This window comes from Aedes albopictus, chromosome 3 (assembly GCF_035046485.1).
Source record: "Aedes albopictus strain Foshan chromosome 3, AalbF5, whole genome shotgun sequence".
NCBI classification, from domain to species: domain Eukaryota; kingdom Metazoa; phylum Arthropoda; class Insecta; order Diptera; family Culicidae; genus Aedes; species Aedes albopictus.
Window position 1 is genome coordinate 40,170,680 of NC_085138.1, and position 18,060 is coordinate 40,188,739.

The 18,060-nt window shown below is 36.9% G+C and overlaps 1 protein-coding gene across 2 annotated transcripts in view; it reads left to right on the forward strand.

Annotated features, from left to right (window-relative positions):
- Positions 1-1,179: 1,179 nt before the first annotated feature.
- Positions 1,180-18,060, forward strand: part of LOC109429491 (cryptochrome-1) — a 49,617-nt gene continuing 32,736 nt past the window's right edge. For both annotated transcript variants that reach the window (XM_029868540.2, XM_029868549.2), the window contains exon 1: positions 1,180-1,586. The gene's annotated coding sequence lies outside the window, so the exon portion shown is untranslated. The remainder of the gene's footprint in view (positions 1,587-18,060) is intronic.

Sequence of the window (18,060 nt, forward strand, 5' to 3'; positions counted from 1 at the left end):
GCAATTGTTATAGGAGTTTTTGATGAAATTTATTATAGAATTACTGCAGAAGTTCCGCATGATATTCCTCTATGAGTTTGTTATAAAACTCCGACAGGACATCCCTTTCCACCGTTCAATAAAGAGACTCAATCCACTATCATTCATTCAGCTCCATCATTCAAGTGAACACGCTCAAATGGCATCGGCATCGGTTCCATCATCACATCATCATCACCACGGCGGTCGTTGCAGGTTACTTACTCACATAGCTACCTACCTATCGACATAGTAGTCGTTTCAAGTCACGTTGAAAGTGCCGTGTCTCGAATGCTAGGCTTGCTTGCTGGCGGGCGGGTGTTTTTCATTACAGCCAGTCATCAGTGTGCACTTTTCGCCCATTTTCCACCCCCTTCCACCCACATTGCCGCTGTGTGTTTGCCTGCCGGCAAAATATGCGCGTCTGTTCTGAAACACTCCGATCACAGCGTGTTCGGCCTCGCGTTCAGTTCCACTAGAAATCCTCTACATAGAGATGAGCGGAAGTTACATATGTCGATTCGGCAACGCTGTTTATTTTGTTTACAACAGCTGCCAACACTTGCTACAAAGCTAGATGTTCAAACTTTGTGCGTGACTTCGTTGTGGTTCAAGTTGTTTTGTTAAAATTTTCTAATTATGGTAGAATTTTTTTTTCAAAATTTTGTTGAAATAGCGGAGAAATCGAAGAAATCTGAAATTTATTGCAAAAGTGTTACGCTAACCATATCGGTAGAAGTGAAACAAGAAGTAGCAATGGAAGTTTTTTCGACAAGGGCAGCAACAAAAGTGTCGTCATAAGCATGAGCAGAATTAATAAATTTTTATCTTTTTACTAAACTTACATATGCCGCCAATTTCTCGATATTAAAAATAAATAATTTTAATTTATTTAGTTCCGATTGCAATACCGTTCAAACGACGCCTTTCTACGAACGATAAGCATGTTCATTTGGCTTACACTTTGACAGTTCTCTCTGCACGATTGGCTCACAATGGCCGCCTCCGCAGATCTCTATAATGTAGGATTACTAAGTTCCACCACCCAACCAAAGGCGCTGGCCTGGCAGGCTGGCACAGCCCAGTATCAGTTAGAATCTGAGCCGGTTCGGATGTGAAAGGTGATTGCTTGGCAGTTTGTGGACAGTACCTAAAGGAATTGAAAGTGGAAAGTTTGAACAGTTAGTTGATGTTGGGTTGTGCCTATCTGTACTTTGGATTTGAAATGAAGATTTTCAACAACTAAAAGTAGTGTAAAAACGTGTTACCATAATAAATGATATGCATATCTATTGAGGAACGACGACCAAGATTGCGTAAGTTGGTGCAAAATTTGACTAAATTTGAATTGCAAAAAATATCTAAAGCTGTTTGTCTGTGACAGTGTTGTTTTGTACTTGGACGAGCTGAATATACAGAATAAATCCCATGTGTAGTGATGTGTGGTAATTATTCCTACAAGTGATGAACTAGACAGTTCCAATGGACCGTTTGTGGCGGATATGAATATTGCTATTGGTGTTGTATAACAAGTGAATAATTTCGATGTCGTAATAGCCAGTTATGAGGTAATAGTTGAAATATTGTGTATCTTCAGATATCTATTATTATTCTTTATGCATGAACATGAGCATGGGAGAACATAATCATAGATGACCGTAACATTTTAGATATTCGGAGTACCTTACCGTCGTCAATGTCCAAAGGTGGTTATTTTTCAAACAATATGGAACAAACTCACCAAGAAATATCTATCTTTGTGTCCACCGGTCTCTACCATTGACTGACATTGTGTGGCCGAATTCAGCAAAATCTACTTTTTTCCCTTTCAAATGCTTGAAATGGCAACACGCGGCACGAACAACTAGACACGGACTGCGGTATGATTACAAAATAGTTATTTATGTAACGAGTTGCAAAAAGTTGATTTTTTCAGCACGAGTCGTACATTTATCCAACGAGGCTTGCCAAGTTGGATAAATACGAAGAGTGCTGAAAAAATCGAGTTTTGCAACGAGTTTCATACAAAATTTTATGCAATGAATTTTTCATAATGCAACCCATTTCAGTTGCATAATGTTCATAATGTAACTCAAATGAGTTGCATTATGAACATTATACAACTATTTTTCATAATGCCACTCATTTCAGTTGCATAATGAATCAGTTCGGAAAAAATGGCTATTATGATACCAAAATGAGTTATATAAAATATAAATTATGATACTGAATTGCATAAAAAAATATATAACATTGTTCAAAGTGTCGAAAGGACTTGTTTCAATATTCGTCGGTAAATATCCAGTGGAAATCCTGCAGAATTCGAATAGTAATCCATGATGTATGAAAAAATTCTGCCATGAATCCGGTTTTTCGTGAGCCATCCAAGCTAAAAGAATCGCTCATGAATTTTCTTGATGGCCACCCTTATTCTCATCAGCATTATCACGTATATCAAGGTCTACAAACAAGGCCTCTTGCGCCGATTTATTTATGAAAATACCCAGTATTTCCTCTCGATAATTCTCCATTGTTTATATCAGGGGCTCTTAAACTTTTTGAGCTTCGACCAACTTTTGATTTTTATAGAATTTGACTACCCATCAGCACGTATTTTCATAAAATACGTGATTTTTTGGACTATTAGGCTGATTGCTTGAATGAATACGTTTTACCGTCTACCCCCGTGGGTTTGAACGACACCTCATGCAAACCAACGGGGTTCACTTTTTAATTTGAAATTCTAGTTATCCTGTGGGCATCGAAAAACATACTGATGGTAACCCTTTTTGCTGTTTTGTTTTGATTCTGCGTTCCGTTTCACCCCGTCCCATGTGCAGAATGACGTTTGAACCATTTTTGGTTTGAACGATGTGCAAATTAGAGGGGGTCAAATTGAAAAGTGTTCAAATTAGATGCGGTCAAACCAACGGGGGTAGACGGTATAACTTTTATTGGTTTTAATAAAATTCAAACTTTTTTTAAAGTTTTTTTTAATGCTAGTGCACTCTTTTCGTTTTTTGAAAAATTCTAAATAAAATTAAGTTTCAGTAAACTCTCAGTCTAAAGAATTTGAGGTTAGTTTTCAAGTTTCTAATATATTTTACCAGTCTCGGTCTATGAAACACTACAGAACAGGTTTTATGTATTCTCTCACACATTCTAGAAAAAAAAACAAAGTCTTTGAAGATAAAGTTGCAAATTCATGCTTCTGTAGAAAAATCTATTTTAAAATTAAAGATATGGTTGAAAATACTATAAATATTTGCTGCGAGTTGGTAAACATGTAGCAGAGTTTTTAGAATTTTAGTACTGCAATGGATAATTATGAAATCATACACGCTTACTTTATTTCTATTTTTGATGAAATCACTTTTCAGTTATTCTGATTTTCGCAAAAGTTCTGATTATCGGCATTAATCAAATTCTACCCATGTTTGATATTTTAACTGCTGAACTTGGTGTTCAAACCTAACTGAAAATGCAAACTGCTACCAACAACTTCAACTTATTTTTTCCAGAACACAAGTAAAAATCGAAAATCTCAAAACAGATAGCAGAGAAAATATACTCCGGACTAAGACTTATAATACGAAATGTTGAATATAATTAAGAAGAAACCGAAATTCTAGATATAACTCTGCCGATTCTCCAAGGAAGTATTTTTTCTTCTTCTGAACCATGGGGGGAAAATCTGCTCAATAGACACCCGATTTGGAAGGTACGGGTAGTGTGGTGTTAAGAATCGTCTTCTACAACAAAAGTAAAAGCCAAGACTACTCTCTCCTTGACCCACTAAACACATTCCCATGGTCGTCAAACCCTACGTCTCCGCGGAACCGCCAAGAAGGTATTGCTTCAGAAAGGGGCTAGTGCACATCGCACCCTCAAGGTTAGCTGCGTAGCCTGCCGCAACGAACATCGATGACTCGCTTTGGAGAGTCCACCAAGGGAGCATGTTGGCGCTTAGCCAGTTTCCCGAGTGGTCCTCCCTTTGTCCTCAGAAGGCAGGCAGAGTCAACGCCCGCGCAAAGCAGTTTTGCAAGCATTAAGAACTGATGCTTGCGTACAACACGATCTGACCTGCTGAAGGCAAGGGCATCACTACCCTTCAGACTCTAGCTGCACCAGAAAGTTGCTGAGAGAATGGCCTCCACTTGCTCCGGTTCTTACCGGGGAGTATTTGTAAATTAGAAAATCTATATCGTTAAGAAATTTATTACAATATCGCCAAAGCCTTTGGACCCCCTTCAAATCAGCCCGTGACCCATCAGTGGGTCGCGACCCATAATTTAGGGAACACTGGTTTATATTGTAAAATTTTCAGAGAATCCTGTTAGAATTCATCCCAGGATTTCTTCTAGAATTCGTCCCGGTGTTTCATCTCAGGATTATTCGTGGGATCCGTTCAAGTGTTCTTCTAAAATTTTCTCCCGAAATTCTTTCAGGGATTTCTTCAGGATTCTCTCAGGGATTCCTGCCGGGATTGCTGCAGTTATGCCTCCCGAAATTCGTCTTGGGAATGCTGCGTTTTATTCAGGAATTCCTACAGCATTCTGTCAACGATTTTTGCAGGGATTTATCTGAAAATCTGAGATTTCTTCTCTAAATTTTTCATTGATTCCTCCTAGGATTCTTTTAGGAATATTTTCCAGCATTCCATCAAAGATTCCTACCGGGGTTTCTTCATTGATTTCTTCTGGGTTTCCTTCTGAGATTTCTCCAGAATTCTTCCTGGATTTTCTCCCGAGATTCCTTGAAGGATTTTTTTCAGGTTTCCTTTAGTAATCCCAGATTTGCTTCAATGATACCTCCCGTGATTTCAGCATATATTTTTAGCGAGTTTCTTTTAGGAATTCCTTAATATTCATATAGGGATTATTTCAAGGACACTTCCGGGGATTTCTTAAGACGTTTATCCCGGAATTCTTTTCGACTTTCCGTTATTGATTTCTCCTGTGATTTCCCGGTACTCCCTCCTGCATTTTTTTTTCAGGTATTCCTCCCGAGAATCATTTAGGAAATGCTTCTGGATATTTTGAGGGATTCCTTCAAAAATTTCTTTTAGGATTCTTGAGAATTTTCTCCCGAGTTAGCGTCAAGGATTTCTTCATTGATTTCTCCCGAGGTTCTTTTCTGGATTTCCCTCGTTTTTTTCGAGATTTCCCCCGGATTTATTTATTGCTCCTTCTCGGGATTTCTCCTGAAATTTCTTCCAGGAATCCTTCCTGCAATTACGATAGCAACTTATTCCGGAATTCTTTCATTGATTCCACCGGGCTTTCTTTAGGAACTCTTTCCTGGATTTCTTCATATTTTTCCAGGTTTCCTTATGAAATTTCTCCCGAGATTGAAAAATTCTTCCCGGTATTCCTTAAGAGATTTCTTGCACAATTCCTTCTGAGATTCCTTAGTATTTGTGCTAAATATTCATAATCGGAAAACTAGAAAATATTTCATCGGCGAAAATTTTTCCATACATTTTGTATGGGACGTTTTTTGGGCTAAAATAGTAATTATCGATTTTTATATGGAAAAATAGCCAAAAACTCAACTTACTCAAATTTTCCCCGATAGAATATTTTCAAATTTTGCATTGATACATGATAGCCGTAATTCTAACATTCTATGAAGAAAAATCCGAGATACATGAAAGTTCGATAATAATCACAATTTTGACACCGTGAATCGTCGTGTAAAAGTTGGTTTGTTTTCTACCAGTTTAACACTCTAATTTATAAGATAGGGACGAACCAGCCAAGGGCTGAAAGTCTCTTTAATAATGACAAGTCAATCAATCAAATCAACTCTATTTTATTTTTTCCGAGGCGATGTATGAAAATTTACCTAGAATTCACTATAATTTTGAACAACGCGAAGTGATGTGCATTTGTTTTCTCCCAAAACGTACCTATACACTGAAAATATTCTACACGTTCGAGCCACATGTTTCAAACATGAATTTTCACCACTTGGGAAACATTTGAATTTAACGTGTCAAACCAGTCATAAATCTACTTTTCGAAATCATGTGTAAAACACGTTAGTTTGGCATCATAAATGTCAAAATTCTTAGAATATCAGTACCAGGCACCCAGCTGCGAGTCCCTGTTCACCAAAAATAAAGTATGCTAGGACATACTTAACGCGGGCGAGTTTGGTGATGTACATTACATTATAGGCGAACCATTTCCATTATCGATACATAAACATACTTTCAAACACGATAAAATCATGTGTAAAAGATAGTGGTTTAAAACTTCAACTATTCAACATCTGATTCAAAGGAATTACACGTTAATATACCGTGCTGATTTGAACGATACATTAACGTGTAAAAGAACATGGATGAGGCGTGTCGATTATTTTCAGTGTACATCTTCAAAAGGGCCACCCTTACAATTGGACGTGATAACCTGAATGGTGATTCCACCTCAATCCTTTCAGTGATTCTTTTAGATTTTTTTCCCGTGATATCTTTTTCTTTTACACTACCCGCCATAAATATGGAATCCCATATTGCAACACTCATACTGAATATTACAGCACCCTAAAAAGTTTAACATCACCCTAAAATGTGATTATTTCAGGTCTTTGAGGCACAAATCACTTATGACCCCCCTAATTCTCTTTGAAAATGCAACTCGTACTCACAATCTAGGTTTACTCCATTTTTCCTCCTTATTTTGGGTGATGCAATATTGAGTATTGAAACGATTCCATTTTCCATCCGAATTTATTCCAGCATTACTTCGGGATTACTCCTCTGATTTTTTTCATAATTCCATCAGGCATTCTCTCTGGGTTTCTTTTTTCCTGCGATCTCTTTAGAGACGTCTTCTGGGATTTCTTCAGGGATACCTTCCGGAATTTCTCCCTGGATCTCTTCAATATTTTTCTTTGGGAGTCCTTCAGAGATTTATTAAGGGATTCCTTCAGGTTTCTTTCTGAACTCTCTCCCGGGATTATTTTAGAGTTTCCTCCAGGATTTTCAAAAAGGATTCGTATTAAAACTCTTCCAGAGATTACTCGCACATTTTTAAGGGTATCTTTTATAGAATTCTGACGGGTTCCCTTCAGGGATATCTCCCGGGTTTCCTTTATTGATTCCTTCTATTAATTTCTTTCAGGAATTCCTTCCGGGATTGATGCATTGAGTCCTCCCGGGATATATTTGAAGATTTCTCATATGATTCCTTCCGGCATTCTTTCAGGTACCGTAAAATGGGGTGTTAAGGAACGAACAAATTTTTCGACCTCATGGCTCATTGATTAAAAATCATGATTAATCATGATTAATCAATCACGAAAAAATGGAAATGATTAAAATATATTTATTGTTTAACATGTTTTTGAAGTTTCAAAAGTAAAAGGTAACTCTGTCCGGGAGATTTTTGAAAAAATAATCATAAATTATATTATTTAGAACAGCATTTGAACCAATTTAAATTGGATCATATATTTTATATGATGAATCATTTTTGATGATGACTGATTAATGATTGATTAATATTTTTTCTTATGATTATGATTACTGATTAATGATTAGATTGCAAAAACAGTGTGATTAAGATTAATGATTAATGATTGAATGAGATTTTTTTTGTGATTATGATTAATGATTTTGATTAATCTTAATCATTAATCATTAATCATGATTAAATTTATGATTATTCATTAACGCTCTGTTTTTAAGTCCCATTTGAGGTCCAAAATAACTGTACAAAATTTGAGCGTGATCGGTTATGTCTACGTTTTACGCATCGCATTTGAAGTTTGTATGGGATTTTAAATGGGAAAACGTACTTTTTTACATTTTTCTCATTTTCGGGGAGCTTCCTTCGTCCAAGCCCCAACATCGAATGTTTGATGGTCCTGATCACTCATAAGAGATTAAAATATTTCTAAAACCATACAACCGATGATGTGAAATCATAGCCTTAGATGTGCTGAAAAACTTTGTCGAAGACGACGAAGAGATCTGATGCTTATGAAAAAAAGTTATAGTGCTGATTTTACCGGCTGAAAAAGCGTGATTTTGTTGTTATTGTTATTCCTTTACATGTTAAAGTTAAAACACATACATGCGGTTTGGCGAATATAATTTTGTTTACAAGCATCAGATCACTTTGCAATCTTCGACAAAGTTTTTCAGGACATTCTAGGCTACACTTAAACATTATATGTAGGTTAAATATTTTCAGACCAATTTTTTCAACTTATGGGAAAAATGCGAAAAAGTATGTTTTCCATAGAAAATCCCATACAAATTTCAATTGCAATGCGCAAAGTGTAGACGCAACGGATCGTGTTCAAATTTTGCACAGTTACTCAGGATCCGAAATGGCAGCAAAAAAGCCTTGATCTGAGAAAACGATTCCGATGACCTACCCTAGTGGATACTTAGCATTGTTGTACTAGTACTATATCTTGTGAATACTGCATGAATTGCCGAGAAGGAAGACTATTTTACACGGTAAAAAATCTGCACTGTGATATGAACTGATTGACACTTGAATTCGCACTACTGTTCAATCAGTTTGTTATCAATTACATATCATTTGGAAAAGAACATCCAATGTCTCTTCAATTTTAATGGAACTTCACATCAATTCGTTGTTGAAAATGTTTTGATTTCAAAACTAGAATTAAAAAAAATGTGTTCAGCCGCAGCCAGATTCGATACCAGGTCCTTCAGAGTCACGATCAACTGTTTTACCACTACACTACTTCACATCTGTTGGAGAGGTGTGAATCAAAGCGAAGCACTTTCTACCACCTGTCATCTATATTTACTCTCATGCCCAAAACAGTCATCACCAAATCAACAGCTTTTCACTTTGGATCGTATTGCTTTTTACAGTAGTGCAAATCGAAGGGATTTTCAGTTGATTTCTCCGGTAGGTTTGTTTTGGTCCTCAAATCAACACTGACAGCATTGCGATATCAAAGGAATAGCATTTCTGATCATGCACAGATAAAAATAATGATATTTACACGTCATGTAAACTTAATTTTGGTCATGTAAACTTAGTGTTATGATGGTTTACATGATATATCATGTAAATTTGTGTTATATGTCATGTAAATACTCAGAGTCCTGCTGAATTACATGACATATAATGGAAGTTTACATGAAATTTTATGACTTCTACATGATATGTCATGTAAACTTCTGTTTTATCCCACGCTCCAATCATGTGCATCATATGTCACAGAATTTTACACTCTTTTTTCGATCTGTGTGTTGATTAGGGCATTGAATAGTTAAAGGATTTTTCCCTTACATCGAGCGTGCAGAATTTTTACCGTGTAGGCAAAACCCCGTTATTATAGACCACGGGTTCCCAACCGGTGGTCCGCGGCCCCCTAGGGGGCCGTGAAGCCAGTCCAGGGGGGCCGCGATGTTACCAAAAAACCCCAAGAACCTCAATTTGAGGAACAAATTTTCAGTGTAAAGCGCTATCAGAAGAAAAAAAATTTCGGCTGCGCCGCTATTTTTAAAGCCACGGCTTAAATTGAATGCTCATCTTGACATGTACGTCATTGTTTACGAAATGTGAGTGCCAAATAAAAAAAGTATCATTGATCGTAGAAAACCCCTGCCACAGAAAATTTCTGGCTACGCCACTGTACCCAAATAACTCGGCTTCGTTTATTCAATTCATATATTTTCTAAAAAAAAATAATTGGGCCCCAGATGCTTTGACAAATTTTAAAGGGGGTCGCCACCTCAAAAAGGTTGGGAACCCCTGTTATAGACAGAAATTCGGTTCTGAATGAGGAAAGCATTCCCTCCCACCCTTTACGTCGGAATGGAAAGTATCAGCAAGTCGTGCCGTAAACCAAACCAGACGCCCTTGAACAATCCGCCCAAAGATCGCAATCGCCACCAAAAAGGTGCCACAGATCCAGCCGACGACCGCCATGCCGCCATATCGTACCCACGCTGAAGGAAGTTGTGACGTAATGCTGAAAATTTGTAGAAGGTGCCACTCACAGTGTGCCACTCGCCCACTCGCAGTGTTCATTTGAACGCGATCAATTTGTTCAAATACGGCACGCTGCGATCAAACAGATCAGTTCAAAATAACAATGAACAAATTCTCTATTACACCAGAAAAGCACACTTCTCAGGTCATTTTGACAGACCAGACACATGCATGAAAAAGACGAAGCATATATTCTACTTTATCGATCTTGTTGCCGTCCTTTTCATGCTCATGTTACATCTGTCGAAATGACCTGAGAATATTATTATTGTCAGTCATTTTGAGGTTAGGTTCGTTGGTGTAATAAAGAATAGCAAGAACTGCACCCGCAACATGGTACCCTGGTACCTGGTAAACTGAAATGGTCATGTTTCTACCAATTTCTACCATTTTTACACCAATTCTAGCAACCTTGGGCTGATTCGATTCAAAAATCTCACCCTCTATCGAGAGGGGGAAGCGGTTCGGTCACCGTGAATTGCGAAAAATCCGGATTTCGGTGCAAATTTAATGCCCGATTCCACAATGTCCCACTTCATTGTGGCGCATATTTTCGCGCAACAACGCATGTATGCAGATGCGTCACAAAGTCCTAGGGCAGGGCCTTGGCCAGGACGCACATGGGATTTGATGACACATCCAAGCTGAGTTCATTTTTGGCATTTAGTTTAATAATGCAACACTGGGTGCCAGTAGAAGGGGCCCCGAAGAAGTAAGGAAAGGATAAAGACAGGTTAGAGTAGCGATTAAGAATGTGGGAAAGTGTTGCATTTATTGCGGAGATTCCACCTGTTTAGACTCCTGCGCGAAAATTTGTTGCGTGGATTTTTCTTGCGTGGGCCTTCAGATACAAAATCAGACCGCGTCCTGGTGAATATTCTACGCTGTGTTATTAGGTACACATTTGGTGATAGTTTTGCATTGTAAACAAACATTTATAACGCACCTACGCTGAAAATGAGCCTAATCATTTATTTGCGTTGGAATCTATGAATCTTCACAACGGGCAATAACGTGACGTGAGTTTTTTATATACGACAATACAAATATTTCCACGAAGAACTGGTCAAGAAACATGCCGACCCTAGAGGGTGTTGTTTCAGGGAGTCTCAGGAAGGCTTCCCTCTGAACTAATTGGCAGATACAAGTGAAAGAATGGGTTTCCTTAAAAAGAATAAAAAACTCACGATTTGCTTATATTACTCGTTTTTGACGTTTTGTCCTTTTCGACCTTTTGGCATTCGACGTTTTGTCCCCAAACCCATCAATTCATGGGTTCTTCTTCTTCAAACTTTTAGGAAAAGCATTTCGATCATTGTCTCGCTGCCTGCTATGCATATAGATTATAAAATTTGACGATTTTTGGAAGAAATTAAAGCTATTTAACAAAATGTGCGGATTTTTCGAAAATATGAAAATATGGAACTTAAGGGCAGATATGTAAGAGTTCATATATTTCAAAGAGTATTTTTTGTTACAGCCTCGAAATCTGAAAAAAATACCGTTAATTGTACCTGAGTGGCTTCAATGTTTGTGCGGCTCCGAGGTCGTGCGGCTAGGGTCACCAAGCTCTTGATCGCATCGTGCTGAGGAGCGTGGGTTCGATTCCCGCCGCAGCTGTCAGGAAAAGTTTTCGGCTGTGCCACTGGGCGTTGCATGCTAGTCCGTTGTCTAGTGTCGTGCTTCCTTAAAAGAGCGAAAAGCTCATTGGAAGCATTGAACGTGTCCGCGTCTTAAAAAAAATGTTTAACAAACACATTATTCATAGTTACTATATAGAGTAACCAAATTGAACAGTTTAGACCAGGGGTTCTCAAACTTTTTCAGCTTGCGACCCACTTTAGATTGTAATAGAATTTGTCGACCCACCAGCATATAACATAAGGCATTTTTGAAAATTCATTTATTTCTTTTGGTTTATACAAACATTGTGGCAATTTCGTGCTTTTGAAGACCTTTAAAATTTACATTCCAATTGAAGGCATGTATTTTGCTTGGTATATCTCTTTATCTATCCGTAAATAAAAATTGCAAGCAACATCTAGTACTCAACTGTCAAACCCGAAGTGAGCAGAGTGTGACAACTGTTTTTCTTGGCTCAATGTTCTATATTCTCCGTACCAAGACTCATAATAGAAAAATCCAATTGAACTAAGGAGAAATCTAGTCTCTGGAAATATTTCTGCCAGTTAATCTATGCTCTCTTAGATTTCTATTTTTTTACAGTAAAACAAAAGTTTAGTAAGACATTTATTACAGTATCGCTCAAACTTTCGCGACCCACCAAAGTACAGCCCGCGACCCACCAGTGGGTCGCGACCCATAGTTTCAGGAACGCTGGTTTAGACTGACCAACAATGACCAACAGGTTTAGCTTGCAAGTTTGTCAATGTGTATTGACAATTTCATATTCACTTAAAAACTCATTAATATTGAAATGTTTTATATGCAAGCATCATTAGATGGCCCGGAGTGTAAACTGTGTATTCAATGCTGATATTTCTACTCTTGAGCATCGCTGATAGGTCGTATTTTAAGATAGATGTTTTAGCAGCAATGTTTGATGAGCAAATAATTCATACAAGAAGTTTGATATATCTTTTTTGTCGTTGTGGCATGCCATTTATATTACCTTTATGTTTGTGTTTTTCGTTAAAAAAGGAAGTTTTTGAATGATTTACCAAATACCATGCGTCTTCTTCATCAATACTTGCTTTTGCACCAGTTAGTGACAGTCTGGTTTGCATAATACAGGGTGTCCCAGAAAGTATGGGCACAACTTTGCAGCTCTGCCATTTGGGAATGGATGCATAAACAAACTTTATTTTCACACATATCCTGCCTTAAAGCTCAAATAACCATCATTCAGTCATCACCAATCATCAATTATTCAAAAGCAGTTTTCTTGCTAGAAATCCAAAAACCGCCAATGAAAATTATTTCACTGTTATCCAGATGCTGAGTAGAGTACAGTGATAAATTTTCATTGAGATTGGTTATGATTTCAGCGAAAAAAATACTTTTGATTGTCCGGTAAAGGATGATGGTTTGTTTCCTCTTAATATATTAACATCAAATGCCAATCATTAAAATTTGCATTTAACACTTCGTTTGAAAGCGGCAGAACATTCCCTAAAAGACCTTGTAAAACTTCTGCACAAATTGCTATAGTTTTCAATAACATCGCTTAACAAATTGTTTCCTACGCATAAAACTAAGCTCGATAAAAAAAAAAAAAAAAAAATCCGTGTGTTTCCATATGCGTATCTATTATACAATCCTTAGTTAGTTTGAATTGAAAACATATACTTTTGAACCTGAAAAATGAATTTAAACACCAAAATCGGTATTTTTGAAAACCCGTTTTTAATAGATGAAAACAAGCTTCTGAATGTATATCACAACAAGCAGAAAATTACATTTTAATTTCACTATAAGTAATATAAATGCTCCAGCTCTATAAGGTGTAGATTGAATTATTTTTATTCTCGTTAAAACATGTTTAAAAACACGAATGTCTGTGGGCATGTTTTATCCAGAAATAGAAAAGGTGAATTTTCCAGTTTTCTCAAAATTCTGAAACATCCGTACGCACAGGCAAAAAATATTTAAAGAAAATCTCCATCAACCATCTGAGGAAACATGTTTTCAAATGTATCATGTGAAAAAAAAATTGAAAAAAATGTTTCAAATTAGGATATTTGGCAAAACCGTAAAAAAGTGGTTTGTGCAGAAGTTTTGAAAGATGTTTTTTTCATTATAATCAAAAACCATTTTTAATGTATATACTCTTTACAGGTATCAATTAAAATACCTTGAATAAAAATACAAAAATATAAAAAATGTTGTTTATTAAGAAAAAGATTGTATTTTTGCTATACGAAGTTGTGCCCATACTTCCTGGGACACCCTATATTTGGAACAAGTGAGCATGTTCCACATTTTAAAAAAGCTTTGGATGTCACATTTTAACGCCAATCTTTGATAATATTTAAATAAGAAAACAGATGAGAAATTTATTTTGACGAATACGCCTTCGTTAACACATAACAAAACACCTTAAGAACGCAAACTTCTGCGAAGAGGGGAATACTGCGGGATTGAGTATTAACATTTGACCATTTTCTAATTATGTGTATCAATCTAACACTTGTTTCTAAAGATCTGTATTGTATTAGTTGAATTTATCATCCATAGCAACTGTTGGGATGCTTATGACCCAAAATGAAATCCATAATACGTCATTCAGAATAGTTATTGTTATACAATGGATCGATCGCCTCAAAATTTCACGATGCAAATTGAAAAGTTACATGAGAAATTTCATTCCTTAACACTCCACCAGTTTATTTTTTTTTCACAAAAAATGTCGGTGTTCAAAAACCACTTTAGTTACATCAAATATTTTGCCTTAGTTTCGTTGGAAATCAGAATCAGAATATTTAAGGTAATTTGGATGTTCTTTCCCAACTGATATTCAATTGATATCGAATGTTCTGAACAGTAGTGCGAATCCAAGTGCCAATCAGTTTATATCAGCGTGCAGAATATTTACCGTATATAAACAGCTGGCGCCAGGCAGTTTGCAAAAGTGACATGATTCACAAAACTGCAGGTAAAATTTAACAGGAGAAAAAACATCTCTATATGATATGTTGTGCAAAAATGTCCCAGCTTTCGAAAGGTGCGAAAAATAGGATGATCGGTGGTTGCGAACATTGTGAAAAAAAAAATCAAGATGGTGGCAGATTTCAATATGGCCAACCCCAATGTTTATAACTGTAAATAGCAGCTCTATCTTTCCACTTTTCAACAACATTAAACTTTTGAAGGTTTTTTGAATGGAGAAACTTTTGAATTTGAACAGTTTGAATGAGTCAGCAATTGCCCAAAATCGAGGAGTCCGCAGAAACGGTAGTTGCTGTAACTTACGGGTCAAACAATTTGAACAACGAAATGCGTTTTTTTTTTGGTGTAGATTTTCAGAAAATCAACAGCTAACACATTTAAAGGTAAGGTATAAATACTGTGCTGATCTTAGAGAGAGTTACTCATTCGTAAAAAGCTACGATCGGTTGTTTTGATGATTATGATTAGTTTAATGATTAAGGCGGTTGATGTTTTCATAATAGGGTACTTGCTGGCTGTATTTAGTGTCCTCAAGAAACCCATTTGATTTTACTAGGAAACAACCCGTAACGTATTTTCCGATACAAACCGTTTCGCAATTGCCTTATTAGCTACTTCTAGGAGATGCTATTGAATGGTATATCTAAATCGTTTCTGAGGGAGAGTAGGGCATTGCTAAAATTGCGGCAAAAACGGCTTACGTAAGAATTTCATGGTGAAACTCTGAGAAGAATTTGCCTGTTGTATTTACGGTTGGATTTTAGAATATTCGTCTATCCTCTGTCCAAGTGGGAGTCAATAGAACTTTGTCTCAAAGATCAATTTGAAATGCACAAAATGTCCTTATCTTACTGCATGTTCAATTGTCGACTTTACTTCCCCTACTACTAACTAGCATGATTCATTTCATATGACTGCGCACTGTACAAGGAAAGGCTTTTATGTATCTTTTGTAAACCCTTTACACAGTGTGTCAAGTAAAATGTAAAACTGTTCACCGTACCTATAGAGGAAGAGAGATACCTATGCTGTGCTGTGAGTAGAACAACCACAGCCACCGAGACCGCGTGTCTTTCCGAGCCCGGGCACGTGGCAGTCAAAGTGATCTGAGAGAGCCGGTTCATAGCTTCATAGGCTGCTATGATGTACCTACCAAGTGTAACATACAGCTAGGTGGCTGGGGGCTCCTAGGTACTAGCTTCACAATATAGTGTGCTTTCTATGCTTCGGTACTTGTTGTAACCACATGGCTTTTCAACGTGTTGTGCCTGGTTTACAGCTTTTTTTTTCATAAAGTTTGGAAGTTGGTATGACACTTTTCTGTTGGTTCTATTTCAGCTTTTGTCGATTTTCCGTTGCCTTTAGAATCTCACCTGCCTTCAACTGAGAAGTGTTTCTTCTTCTTTTTGGTGTAACTTCCTAAGTGGGACAAAGAGCACAAAGACTGCATCCAGCTTAATGATTTACAGGTACTGTTATTCTGAGAGCTTCTTCTGGAATATTCTGTATAGAAGGGGATTTTTACGTTAATGGTTTTGAATAGCTAGACCTATGACTCAAACACCTAAGGTATCATACATTTTAAAAGTAAGTTTAACAGAGATATTTTTCGTTTTCAGATGATTTGACAATCAGTTATAACATGTCTAAGTAACACAGAATATCTTCTTATTCTTGGCGTACCCTTTCAACATAGATAGAGACAGCTTCTCAGCTAGGTGTGAATTTGTGATTTCCTACAAAATCTGGAATTCTTCCATTTTTATATTTTCCTTATATAATCGTGTCCCAGGCTTATGAACATTTTAATGGATATCATTCGGAATTTCAAAGAGATTTATATAACCGCAAAGTGCTGGTTGTTGGCATTTGCTCTCGCATTGTTGTAAATATTCTTTTGTAGACAAAAATAGGTTTTAACAAAACTAGCTTCTTTACTATTCTGTACGTTTCCAAGGAATTCAGAAAATAGCTCAGCTTACGTGCACAGAAAGATTTGTCTCTGATGGCTTCAACCTTTCTGGATGCTCGTTAAACAATTGCATAAGCTCATTATTGCCACAGTGCAGCTTGGTATTCATTTGCCTCCAGAGAGCGTAAATATAAACTATTCACATAGGTTGTCGTTTTGCTTGTTTGTGAAATGTGCCTATTCCACAACAGCGAGATTCTCCGCCATTCAGTCGTTATGAAACGAATAGGTAGCTCCAATTCCCGGCATGATGATTGCGCGAGGGGAGGTTCATGTAAGGGTATTCGGAATCGCCGGAATCCGTACAAGAACGGTCCAGAGTGTCGCCTACATTGCAGTTGAGGACATAACAGAGGAAGAAGTCCAACCGGCGATGCCGCGCATTTAAGGCTTCCTATGTTTTCAGCTTGTTTGGGGTTGCCGATAAATTACGTTACGTTTCGGGTAGAGGGGTGAGAGGTTTTATCGAAGTTTGACGATCCATGCAAAAACTCATAAGTTGGAACATATTTAAGGAGAGGAGGATGGGGGGGGGGGGGGGGTATAATTTTTCATGACGTAAAGAATGAACGTTTCACTACATTCGCCGAAGATTAGAACTAAAATAATGTGTTCTTATTACAGTGGTTGTAGCAGGTATATACAGGGGGTGGCCAAAATGTTTGGGATATGCAACTTTTTTTTCTCCAACAAAAAAGTTCAACATGCTATAACTTGTCATTGAGTGCATCAAAAAATCTCAAATTTTGACTGTTTGTCAACCTATTATATGTGCATCATTGGTACAAATTTGGACTCGATTGATCAATATTTCGCAAAGTTAGAACCGTTCGGGTAAAACACTAATTTTTAAACAACTCATTTTTAAGCTGTCATATCTCGGAAACCAGTGAACCGAATTGAATGAAATTTTGAACGTATACTAACACTATGTAAATGCTCCGCAAACTATTAAAACATAGGTACTTTTTAAACGCTAAAAAAAGTTATCATGGATTGACACTTTTTGGATTTTTCTCGAAAAAATGTAATTTTTTTACGTCAATGTCAATAAGTTTTAGTGTTGATATCCAAAGATTTTCCACTTCTGTTGTTAAGTTATCTCTATTCAGATATATTAGAGCATATTTAGATTGAAGGAAGAACACATTTAGTAATTTTTGTGTGGTATTGTAAATTTGACTTATTTCCCTCTATATGGGTGAAAATTTCAACCCGGTATAACTTAATTCGCCGTGAAAAAATATTACATTTTCTAACGTTGTATTAAGTATCAATATATTGTTGATAAACGTTAAAAAATTCATTCAATTCGGTTCACTGGTTTCCGAGATACGACAGCTCAAAAATGAGTTGTCTAAAAAATAGTGTTTTACCCGAACGGTTCTAAGTCCGCGAAAAATTATTCAACAGAGCCCAAATTCATACCAAAGATGCACATCTAATAGG